This window comes from Agelaius tricolor, unplaced genomic scaffold (genome assembly GCF_023055355.1).
Source record: "Agelaius tricolor isolate 1412-34295 unplaced genomic scaffold, bAgeTri1.0.p SCAF_2, whole genome shotgun sequence".
NCBI lineage: Eukaryota > Metazoa > Chordata > Aves > Passeriformes > Icteridae > Agelaius > Agelaius tricolor.
Genome location: NW_027269262.1, coordinates 65,767,098 through 65,780,636, shown reverse-complemented (window position 1 = coordinate 65,780,636; position 13,539 = coordinate 65,767,098). Strand labels below are relative to the sequence as shown.

The 13,539-nt window shown below is 33.6% G+C and overlaps 1 long non-coding RNA gene across 1 annotated transcript; it reads right to left on the bottom strand.

The window, feature by feature from the left end:
* Positions 1-2,600: 2,600 nt before the first annotated feature.
* LOC139600810 (uncharacterized) lies at positions 2,601-6,997 on the bottom strand. Its single transcript, XR_011682677.1, has 3 exons — positions 6,784-6,997; positions 5,858-5,885; positions 2,601-3,192 (listed from the first exon to the last, which is right to left on the bottom strand). It is a non-coding gene; the product is annotated as an uncharacterized lncRNA (long non-coding RNA).
* Positions 6,998-13,539: the final 6,542 nt, after the last annotated feature.

Here is a 13,539-nt window from a genome sequence, read left to right as displayed (position 1 = left end):
ACATTCATTCTTTCAAGTATGAGCTGGTTCCCTGTTCTCCAGGATATGACAATTATATAAGACAGTCTGAAAGGAATTCTATCATCACTATTTTGGAATTTAATTCCTGTCTTTCACCCTTGATTAAATCAATGAGAGCTAGACACCAGGGTGTTTTTGAAAAACCTATTAGGTGTGCCTTTTTTACCTAGAGGTCATGAGATAACGTTAAAAATCTGGTGTTTAGGACATATGGCTACTTCAGAAGTATACATTAAAAAGAGTTGTGTGGCTTTAACTGCTATTCTGCATTTTGACATATCCTGGAGTAAGAAATTGGTAATTTAAAGCTCATGTTGAACACAAGCTGATCTATGTATTATAATTACCAAATATACACTTTTTTTTTAAGACTCTAATGGCATGCCTCTTGATTACTATTGGCTGCATAGGACAGCCTGATGACACCATGCTCTTGACCACGGTAGGGACTGTAGGCAGGATGTCACCCATGTTACTCACATCATGTACAGCTCTCCCAAAACTCACTCCCATTGGTGGAACCAAGGGATGGTGGAACCAAGGGGTGCTGCAACTCTCACTCAGATTCCAAAGATATTTTTGTGGTTGGTTGTTGTGGCCAAGTGTCCCTGGCACTCCAGCATGGACTAGGAATCAGTTATGATCCTGTGTTTGCTAGTGGGGATTGTGAAAGTTACCTGATGAGCATGTTGTTGCTTGTCTTTTCTACTGTCCCAATGAAGCTTTATTTTACAATGCGTTGTCAGACTCCAGTACTGTTCAAACTGCAAAGCCTTAGAACTTCTATGCTGATTATAATTCAGATAGCTGGGTTGGAGAAAAAATTATTGTGATTTCCTTGGAGTCAGTGCAGCTTGATAGGCAACTATTGTGGGGCACCCACCTTGTAGAATTTCAGGTGTATTTATATTGTATACTTGAAATATTTTGCCAGAGGATTTTGTTTAGCAGTCATGAGTTTACCTTCTTACCTTCATCAACGGGATAAAATATTGAAGCTGTTACACAAATTTTCTAGTAAGAATACATTTTTGAAGGTACATATAATTTTCAAATATTCACATATAATCAGATTTAAAATGTGTTCATTTTTTCTCTATCACAGGGCTTCATCCCACCCCAGATGCAATATAATGAAATCCTTTGCTGGATAAGTAATTATGAATTCTAGGAGGAATGATTCACTTAGCTTTGGATTTGACTCTTTGTGATATTCTCTAATCAACAATGAGAATATTTCTTTCCATGGTATGGAATGACAGTTGATGCAGGTTCTTCTAAATCCACCACCTGCTCTGTAATTTGCCTTTACGTAGATACAACATTTTTCATAAGGAGATGTCACGCTTCTATTTGATAATGTATTTTATTAAATGCAAAACAGTGAAGTTAAAGGTCTGGATTAAACCAACAAAAGCAAATTTACTACTTCATTCTTAACTTACTCCATATGACTAGTTAATGCAACAGATAATAAGAAATTTGGCCACTGCACTAAAACCATTGCCTTATCATTGAAACCAATTAAATAGCTTTAAAAGCTATACTAAAGTGTTGAAGCATTTCCTTCATTATTGTCTACTTATGTCATTCTCATAATTAGTTTCGTTGTTGGGTTTTGTTGCTGCTGTCATTTTGACTTTTTGTCATTTTTTTCACTAACTTATGTACACATTGGTTGCTATCAGAGCATGCAAAAAAATTACCATTCCAATACTTTTCATGTCTTAAAAAAAAAAAAAATTAAGTCAAATCCCATGTACTAAATCTGATTGGGAAAAAAGTGTGAAATTTCAACAGGAACATGAAACAAAACCAAACTTACCTCTACCACTTTTCCTGTTTTCCATCTTCCATTCATTCTTTGATTTATAGTTTCTCAAGGTTTTCCAAACATCTCTGGAGTTTTAGATTAACATTCTATGATTTTTTCCCCTTAAGAACTATAGAATGCTTTTTATTTCCAGTTTAGCCTCTTTTCTGCTATATTTTATACCTTATTTCATGTTTTTTTTTCCATCTTCCTTAATACTTAATTATTTTAGTTCCCTTTTATATTACCTTTCTTCACTCATTTTTAATCATTTTCAGTTTAAATATCATTCTTCAATTTCTGATTATTTATTGGCAGCCTTTAAATCAGCTTACTTTCACCTACTAAGAATTTTGCATCTTTTTACTATCATGATTCTCTCTCTGATGGGTGAGACATGGAAATCTCAAGATGGCCAATGAAGACCCTCCTGTGCATTGCCTGCTGAGTGAAACTACCTGATCCTACTGCTGATTTCCAGCAAGTTGAATGTGAATAAACAGGTCCTAATTTACCAAAGGTAACATTGAAAGTCAAACCCATTTTTCCATCGCTGTTTCTGAAGTCACCCTCCAGTGTGACTCTACCTGGTATTCTACTTTCTAGCAATTAAAACATATTTACAGTAGCCACTGGGACTGAGAACATCTGAAGCAAGTCCCAAGTCCTTGCTATCTGTGTTAATGTACTGTGACAGTGTTCACAGGGGTTCTTGGATGAGGCAAGAGATGAGAATGTTGACTCCATGTTCAGAACGCTTGATTTTTTATTTTATGAGATATATATATATATATATATATTACATTATAACTATACTAAAAAGAAATAGAAGAAGAGGTTTCCTCAGAAGGCTAGCTAAGAATAGAATAGAAAAGAATGATAACAAAGGCAGCTGGCTCGGACAGAGAGTCCAAGTTATCTGGTCTGTGGTTGGCCATTAATTGTAAACATTCAAAATGGCCCAATCACAGACACACCTGATGCATTCCACAGCAGCAGATAACCATTGTTTACATTTTGTTTCTGAGGCCTCAGCTTCTCAGAAGAGAGAAAATCCTAAGAAGAGATTTTCACAAAAAGATGTCTGCGACAATGTACCTAAAATCTAATGACAATACTTAAAAAACCTCTTCATAAATTTGGATAAATTAGTTTTCAAAGTCACGTTTCTTCTAGCTTACCATGTTTTGCCTTGGTTTGGCTTGGTCTATTTTCTTTTCAACAACAACAACAAAAATCCCCAATTGTCTCATCCTCCAAACAAGAAAAAAAGCTTTATTATAATCCTTGTTGAGGTAAGTAATTTCTTCCTTGAAAAATGGTTACTTGCTTCCAGAGCTATTTCCTGTGATAAACATCTAGGAAACAAAGAATAAAAAATATCACCAATTACCAATTAAAACATTTCTATTGTCAATTTTTTACTAAAAGATGAAATTGAAGGACAATTTATGTGCAAAGAATGCTGATACTTAGAGGACTGTATATGTGCATAACTGCAACAAGCTCCTTTAGGTATAATTCAAAAATTTACAAGGGAGGAAGGGCTTGTGTATTGGACATGTGTGTGTCAGTTGTAGAATTTTTTGGTAGCAAAAATTGAATTGTGCTTCTCTGGATATGTAAGGAATGAAAAATAGAGATTTTTTTTAAGTCCCTACTAAAGGCTTTCGTATTATGTCATTGAGAGGATGGTTGGATAACAAATGAAATAAAATGTTATTTTATACATGACATATTTTTAAAACCAGCAGTGATTTTAATTTTAATTTTAATTTTAATTTTTATTTTTATTTTTATTTTTATTTTTATTTTTTTGTTTGAAACCCCCTTTTTTCTGATAACTACATATATTTCTAGAAACTCATTTTCTTTCTTAATGATTTTTGCCCTTTCTAATAGGCATAATATTCATGCACTAAGCAATAACTACTTTTTATGTGTGAATTCTTGTTCTTATGATTACTCCTACTGAAAAGAATCTGGTTTATTTTTCAAAAGCTCATTTATATTTTCAATATTTCCTTATATTATTTTTTGTAATTGTATTCAGTTTCATAATGATCTCTGAAGACAGATCTTAGTCTTTTTGTAAATGAAAAAACAAACTAATGTTTTCCAAAATTTATGGACAAAATAATGGCCCTTTCAGCATTTAAAAGGTTTTTTTAATATGGGAAAAATGTTTGATGTATAAGTAATCTACACAGAATATTTTTTGCAGATATTTAGGTATGATCTGAATGATATTTACAAAACCAACATTGTGTCAGTGTTTAGATAAGAAGTTATATGCTAAACTATATATCACTACTAGCATTTTGGAAAAAAAAAATAGGAGACCAGATTGTCATGCAGTCAGGGTAGAAAACATAAATGCAGTAGTTCAGAATTATTTTCATAGATTTGCGACAACCAAGATCTCTTGTAATCTCAGCTGTATAAAACAGTCAGGACAAAATTTGCTTGCCTGATCAGGCAAGTTAAAAATTTGTTGAAGAAGGGTAAAGCCTTCTGCAGATCCTGTGTGTCATGTGACAGCTACATGCAGATGACTTGGAGACTTTTGGACTTGCTAATGGCACCAGGAACTTGTGTTTAAGCCACTGAATCCCCATGAAAAGTTTGATTCAGTTCCAGATGATGCCTGCACTTAAGTACCTCCATATGGGTTAGATATCAGTACTTTTGTTACAGTTTATAGACATCTACTGAGAATAGCAGGTGTAATAGAGAAATATTAATCTGACAATAAAATCTCCAAGAAAAAATGATAATATTCACCATTGTGAAATCATGTGAGGTATTTTAGCCGTGATGAGTTGTTCTTTATTTTGATACTGAGGTCTCCTTGGAGAAAAACATTCCTGCTGGGGAAACTTCTGGTAATACTTTACTGACTTCCTCTCAGCTATTCCATCTTGGCAGAAGCTTGAAACAGTTTCTGTTTGAATGACACTTCTTGAATCAATGAAAAGGTGTCATAATCATGTTTACAGAATGTACTCTTGTCCATGGTATCAAGCATATGGCGTGATAAATATTGTACCTACCATATGGAGGTTGAATATTACAGGAAGTGTAACTCATTAGCCATGTCTGTACTGGTGATTAGATTTAGTATGCACATACGTTCTGCATATTACTGTGGTTGTAACTAAAAGTAGGACACTTAGAGTCTGTACTTATTTACTCCACAATGTCCTCCAAGAAAATTCCCTCCTTCCAGCTGGGCCAGTAGAAGTTCCAATAACTTTGTCTCAGCTGGAAATTGCTCTATGCAATAAATCATGGTCATTTCATGCTTTGATGAACCATACTGAAATGTGTCAAAAAAACCCCCCTAACAACTTATACAAAGCAAATTCTTTCTATAATCAGCATAGCATATTTTTGCTCTAATAACTAAGAAAAAAAATCAACAATTGCGAACAGTGATATAAATAAGAGTTTGTACAAAACTCCTTATATGGCATTGAGCTGTGCTTTGTACAGGCTAAAGTGCTAAAGGCTTTTTCTATGTGTTTGAATGTTGCTTTGGCTATGTCAGCAGACAAGGGTATGACATAATTGTTCAGTCATATGTACTCAATAGTCTTAAAATGAGGGGTATTTCAAATAATGTGTTCATCCTAGGGGCATCCAGAAATGTTTTACTTTTTAATGTTTTCCTTGATAGTAGATTCCCTAAAGGATAGCAAGTCTGATTATTACTGCAATTGTATAAATACTGTGTTGTAAATTAAAATAATTGTCAAATATATTTGCAAAAGTATTAGAATTACGGAATAGTTCCAAAGAAATGTGAGGACAAAGAACCCTGTGTAGAAGTAATAGTCTATATTTTCTCAGTGGTAAATATGAGCTTTGGCTTAAAGATGGCAGTCACTGCCAGCTGTTTTGAATTATCATCCTCTACATCCCTGTGGTCGTGACAGATTCTATCCCCTTTTGACACACTAGTTTCAATTTTCTAGACAAATGGAACTAGACTGCACCCATTGGTGACAAGGAAAGTCTTACCAATTTCTTGTCCACCAGGAAAGGATAACTGTAAGAGTAAAAGAGAAACATGATATTCAACAGAACATAGATAGGTAGATAGATAGATAGATAGAATCAATCAAAATATCTGATTTTCTCAATGTGACAGTAGCACCCTTCTGCTTCCATTGTTTGTTTTTTTTCTTAATTATTTAATATGTTACAGCAGAAGCAGATTCATTTCATGTTATACATTCCTTTTGGATTGTTTGAAATAATTGGTATGGTATTTTCCACAACAGCTTAATTACTATACATGCAATAAACACACTCAGTTCACATTGCAAGTGCAGGCATATTCTGGAATTATGAGAAATTCTTTTGATCTATCTTTCCTTGATGAATTACAGACAGCACAATATATGTCTTTAGTAAGTGTCACTGTTATATAAGTGTAATCAAATTCTTAGAATATTAAATAGTTGGGGAAATGTGCTTTTAGTGTAGTGGGAATACCTCAGAAAAAAATGTAAATGCTGAAGTGTTTGAATGGCAATTTACTGAAATGTCTGAAATCACAGAATCATAGGATGGTTGTTGTTGGAAAGGACCTCTAGGAGTGTTCTTGTCCCAAATCCCTGCTCAAGCAAGATTACCTAGAACACACTACCAAAGAACACATCCATGTGATTTTTGAATATCATCAAGAATAGACACTACAAGCTCTCTGAGTGACCAGTGACACCTGAATGTGCCAGTGCTTGGTCACTGTCATGGAAAACCAATGTTTTCTGATTTTCAAATGAAGTTTCCTGTCTCAGTTTTTGACCACTGGCTCGGGTCCTTGTTCTGCCCTCTTTGCCACTGCCCCTCATCACACCTGTAGGTATTTATACACATTTGATGAGATCTCTTCTGTGTATCCTCTTTTCCAAACTGAACAGGCTCAGCTCTCTCAGGTTTACCTCTGAGGGATTCTCTAGTGCCTGGATCATTTTTGCGGTCCTTTGTTGGGCTCTCTTTGGTATATCCATATCTCTCTTGATCTGAGAACCCCAGAACTAGGCTCACCACAGCTTAGTAGCGGGAAAGGATTTTGACCTGCTGGCAACATTGAAGAAAGTAGGAGGAAAATGGGAATAAAAAGACAGAAATAAGGAAAAATACAGTTATGTGCAATTTTGTTCTTATTTTCTTTGTCTTAAGAGTCAGGAGAGGACATATTTTCAGCCATGAAAGTGTTTATTATGAAGGTACAAAATAGTTAGAAATTAGGCAGATCAGTACCTACAATCTCATAGTAATCTAGATGGTGAGCATTTTTTCATAACTTTATAAGTTATTTATATTACAAATAATGACTATGCACTCAACAATACTCATTTATGCCTTGTGGAAGTATATGCTTCCAAAGTACCTTATGAAACTTGTCATTATTTAGGTGGAGAAAATTATGCAAAAAAATGTTAAGTGGTTTGTCAAGAGTTTCAAAGTAAGCCAGTAGCAGGCTTAAAATAGAACTGAGGTCTATAGGGACCCTTCTGATATCCTCTCCATAGGAATACATTTTGCGTTGGACATTGGTTAGAACAATTCCATTTTTCATTTCAATTATAAGTTAAAACTAGCATAATTAATATTAATTGGATCTCTTATATTTTCCAGCTTGCTGATTAATCTAAAAATATGCAGAAATATTTTTTGCGGATAAAGATATGACATAATGAAGGTTAAATTGAAATATATTTTATTTTTATGTCCATTTGTTGGATTTCAGCATCCCTTAAAAAAAAGACCCAAACCAAACAAATCACAACACTACAAAACACAAGAAGTCGGCTTTTTTTGCATTAATTGCACTTTATATTAATGGCAGATTTCTGCTTTCAAAGATAATTCCCAATAAATTCCCTTAGGGAAGGAAGTTCATCTCAACTTATAAATTCTAACTTCAAAGAGAATTAGCTTCAATGTGTTGCAAACAATTTTCAGGTGCCTGCAAATTCAAGTCTTTTGCAAATTTTACTTAAAGCTTTTAGATTACATTATTTATGACCTTTTGATGGCAAAGAAAGGCTACAAAAACTGTAAACTGAAAGAATACTTTTATTATTGTTCCTTAGTCCCCTGTATTCCAGAACTGTTATACCACCAACATGGTATATATGCTGCAAACATCACTTTCAGGCCAACATATAACTCTGTATGGAGGTGAATATTTATTTTCCAATTCACAGTTAGCTTACAGTTGCATAAGTAGACTGTAATTAGACAGAGGCATTTCATACTTTCTGAACAAAAGTGCTTCTGAAAAATGGATGTTGGATATTCTTAAATCCAGAAATTTAATAAAGAATATATCTATGTTTAAAAGGATATAATCCCTCTCTGATCAAATAAATATTAGGATAATTCAAGAATCCTAATGAGCAAAGTAGTGACGAAAGAATTCTTTTAGACAACTGGTAGCATAACTATATCATGTAGATAATTTTTGTTATGTTTTGTCAAAGAATCTTAAATTTTTCCCTATCTTAACTTCTACAAATACAAATGACAGATCTCTTTCCATATTCTCTTCAATGACATTTGCAGTAAATTTAATTTATAATATTGTACCAAGTATCCACTGCTACACTGTCATTGAGATTATTGAAATGATAGTTCTGCTAGATAATCTATCAATCCAAACTGCAGGACTTGGGCCAATCTCGTCTATATTAAAATTACCTTCCCTGTAAGAAGGACATAATTCTTCTCCTTTCTTTCACAACTTTGCCTTCTGTTTTGAGTTTTATGAATAATTGCTTTCTACTGATCAAAACCAAATTCTAATATACTGCACAGATGGTCATTGATCACTATAAGCACTAATGTATAAATAAAAATATGTTTATGTTTCAAACTAAAACTGACATCTCTATAATAAGACCTCATACAGGCAAGCTAGTACATTACTATACCATACCCAGAGAGGCTGATTGCTCAGCTTCTGTGAGAGATTTTCCAGCTGAAATATGGATCCTATATTAATGAAATATAGAAATATTAGTATATATTTTCTGTGCAAAAAACCCTCTATGTATTTGATTGTTAAATTAACTGAACCCTAGGATTCTCCATTAATTAAGATAGTACTGCAGGTATATATTTTAACCAAAGTACATTTACAACTTTGTCTTGGTATACCACTATAAACCTGTTTTCTAATTCTGTTTTAGATGAAAAGTTGTCTGATATTCCTTTCCCAATCTCTAGTGGATAATTACCCATGCCACATGATCACCATGCAATTTATGTACAATTGCTCATCTGTTGTTGATAAAGGTCATAAATAAATATATGGCAAGTCAGAACTGTGATGCACTAGAAATGCTTTGAGGGCTATTTGCCCTTGAAAAACTTAAGTAAATATGAGTAAAGGGAGAGGAGAGGAGAGGAGAGGAGAGGAGAGGAGAGGAGAGGAGAGGAGAGGAGAGGAGAGGAGAATTTAGTTCAGTTTTTAAAAATTACCCGAGCATGATTTTTTATTTCTCATGCACCATGTAATCTATATTAGGTTTGACAAGTGTAGACCAACAGTTTAGAAATAAATGAAAACAGGTGTCTACCCTGAAATTCTCCATACCTTCTCTGTAGAGAATTTTTCCTTGCTGATTGTAAGAGGGGCTGCTAAGTGTAAAATCCAAACCAGGACCCCAAACCTATTAAAAAAAACCAACAAAACAACAAAAAACTAAAAAAATAACTAATCAAAGCTTGTTACAGAAAGGTCTAAATTGAAAATAACTTATGGCTTTGGTAAGATTTGAATATTTTGTATTTCTTTAAATACATGACTTTAGTTCATCCATTAACTAAGGTCTTCTTCCCAAAGTTACTGTGCTATATAATGTGCTTCTAAGATTAGGCTGCCTTCACTGAATTCTGAAAGTAGCTCAAGTGTTGTAAGCATTGTCTGCTCTCCTTTTCCACATAGAAGCAAGGAAACTCATAGAAAGTAATAAAAATCTCAGTGGTTTGAATCTAACCTTGACAATGGTATAGGAAGAGCATTTTTCTTTCTTGGGATATTGTCTGCTTTCTTCTTATTGGACTTGAAAGGTTCTATTAAGTAGGTCGGGATAGTTCTCAATTCTTCTGCTCTTAGGTGTTAGATTGTGAGACATAGAAAAAGGATCTTAGAATTTAATTATAACTTCCCACTCTGGAAATTTCCCAAGAAAGTTCTTTGTTTTTTTCCTCTATCCATAAAGAGAATTTTTTTGGTCACTTTGGCAAATAATGCACTTCATTACTGCAATAGGAAAAATGTTGTTATTGAGCAGTATTTTAAAGGAAGATTATAAAAAGAAAAAATCAGAAAATACAATTTTTTATCCTCTTTTTATCTTTTTTTCTGTCCACTTTCTATTTTTTCTCTTCAAATGCTACTTCCCTTTTCTAAACCTCACTAATCAAAGCACCTTCTCTTTTCTTTAGGTGTCTCAAAGAGAAATGAAGCTCATGATTCATGCCACTTAAAAATGATGCCTTCCCAGTGCTACTGCTGAGAAAAAAAAAGAGAGAGTTTTGTCTACAGATTGTTGGCCAAAATAAGGTATGTAAGGATGAACAGAAGAAACACTCTAGAGTGAAGAAAGAAATAGAAATTTGCAGATGAACATGGTGTCTGACTGGCAACTACTTACCTGTGCAAGGTACAAAAGGTATTGTAAGAAAAGGAAACTCAGTCCCCACCTTTTGGGGTATATATGGCAGAAAAAGGTATATAGACACTGGAATATATAAAAGACAAAAAAAAATGTCTAACACTTGCCACCGTTTGAAGAGTGTGTAAGCCATTAACTGATAAAAACCCCTTCTTGATTATCCTGCATAGATGTGAATCTATGACTGAATCTTATCAAATTTCTCCATAAGAGCACAGTTTGGTAATATTTTCTATTTAGTGTTATTATGCTATTTTTTATTATAGTGCTTTCCAAAGTAATATCTAGGTTTCTAATGGGCAAGTTGTGGGCCAAGTCAATTCCTATTGCTTTCTATTCTTTCAGCAACACAGGTCTTCCTAACAGATCTCTTGGAGTGCTCCAATCATGTCAGTGAGACACAAAGTCAAAAGCATTTGAGTTCCTGGAACCAAAAATCTCAAAATGGAAAAGCAAACCCACAAGCTTTGCATGGTGAAACAATGAGAGGTCTCCTCCTGAGTTCTGCCCGGATCAAATTCCTCTATTACTGTAAGAGTGATATATTGCCCTCATAACTGATGCTCAATGGCTATAAATATTGATGTCTGCCCCCTTCCAATTATGACTAAACCCAAATTGCATAAGAGAAGTTTACTTTAAAACACAGTTAATATGCAGAACAGATTTCTTTACCCTGTCAAGAAAGCCATGTGTTGTTATGGCTTGCCTTTCATTCAGGTTTTGAACTAGTTGCTAAATAACCATCATTGTTATGAAGACTTATTGTATGCTCCTAGCTTCCCACTTCCCTTCCACAGAGGCAAGGCAACTGTCACTTTTACATTCCATCTTACTGGATACCTTAGATCTCTCAAATGACACTAGAAGTCTGTGTGGAGAACCAACTCTGTGACCAGCAAAGAGCACTATTCTTACTCTAAAATATATATTGCATTAGATGTCAAATCTGTGTTTGAATCTTGCTTTAAAAATACTTAACATAACGAAGAACTCAGGATAGTTGAATTGCTAAGAGGCTTTGTGTCAAATATATCAACATAATTTTATAAGTAAGAATCTTTAAAACATTAAATTCCAAAATCCACGTACATCCAAGCTGTAGTCCATTTTATTTTCCAAAATATAAGCATATGGTCCATTTAAAATTAATTAGTTGCCTACCATGGCATTTTTATTACTGAGTATGTGCACTATTTATCTTAAATATATTCCAATCATTATCATATACTAAAATCCAATAAATTTTAAATATAACACAAAATAAATATTTTACTCTGTTCCTAAATGCAGCCTGGTTACAGAATAATTACCGATTGATAACAAATGTTTAATTTAGTATTTAGGTGTATTATAGGCCAAAGTAAAGGCATACATGGGACATGGGGCCACATTCCATGACAGAAAGGTTCCAGAGAAATGTTTGATCATTCTTTGTGATGCATAAAATATGTCACAGCTGTACTATAAAAGATATCAGCCATCAGGTAAGGCTGTCATTTGCCCTTGCTGGATTGTATTGGAAAAACACAGTGTTTCTGCCTTGTACTTGTGTGGGATTACTGCTGGAGAAAACACAACCTATTTAGTCTACATACATATTACCATTACCTTGCTCTATTTCAAAAGAAAGTAGTCATAAAATAAACATGGTGAGGAGAATAGATCTGGTTGATATTTTGTTTCAACATACACCCATTTCATAAGTTGTGAATATGCTAAGTACTGGTCTACATTAAAGCTAGGTTCTACAAAAGGATTGCATATTTCTCTGGGGACTAGTTCCTTTCATTTGATTTCTGTTATGCACACATCTTATTTTAGTTCAAAATCTAAGCCTATGTCACAAATAATATGTATAACAAAAGAACAATGGCAGTAAAAAAAGACCAAAATTTATAAACATTTACTACATTTTCCGTTAACTCACAGATTTTTTTAAAATGTATTTATTAAAGCATCCATACTATTAACCTACTCATCAAAATACATAGAAATTATAACTGCTAGAATTTTAGTAGAATTTAAAGATTTTGTGCGCCCTATGTTTGCCCATCAGGAAACACCTTTATCAAAAATTAATACCTCATTATTTATTGGGTAGAGAGGAAATTTGATACTCTACCATAGCAAAAATTGCCTGTTACAATAACCTTGGAGACTGGCCTTTGTGAACATTTATTAAATGTAGTATGGTCATATAAAATATAATATTTTAATATGGGAGATGTAGGAAGCACACCAAACTGTGCTGGGTAGACCAGTAGTTAAAGTTTATAACAGCTATTGCATCAAACAGTATCTTTACTGAGATGTAGAGATAGATGCTATTCTCTTCTTCTAGTTTAATGTATTTACAGTTTGAAGTAATGAGTTTAGTGTTGATGATTTGAGAATTTTCTCTGGGGTCTTTTGGTGTTCAAAATTACTTTAATTTACAGAATGAAACACTATCATTAGTTTAAAAAAAAAGCCACAAGAAAAACAGAAATGCAAGCTAAGGAATATTATCATAAAGGTAAATTTATTCAGATTCGCATGAAATGATACACAAGCTGATGAATAACAATCACAGCTTTCAAGACCATTAGAATCAATTTTACCTGTTGTGTAAACATCTTGGGGCTTTCAAAAACTTTTCAAACTTAAACAGACGTATCTAAATCACAGTTTTAACATTAGTTGCTCAGTAAGAAAATGAAAGTCATTATTTTTTTAATTGAGTTTGAAGAAACACTTTTCAGAGAGAATTAACATACGGCACAACAGACAAAATCGATTAAGGCCCGCCATCTGGCAGAAGTCTAGAAAAGTTGCTGCCATATGTTTTGACCAAGACTGCAAAATAAACTGTTTTATACTGTCAGCACCTCCAGTTCTGTTTTATAAATTACATTTGGTTTTATTATATATATGAAAAAGATTAGGAAAGGTTTCATCTAAGACTGGCTGCTTAATTGGAAAACAGACGCTGTATAAAATTTTAAAACAGGCACAGGGTGATTTGAG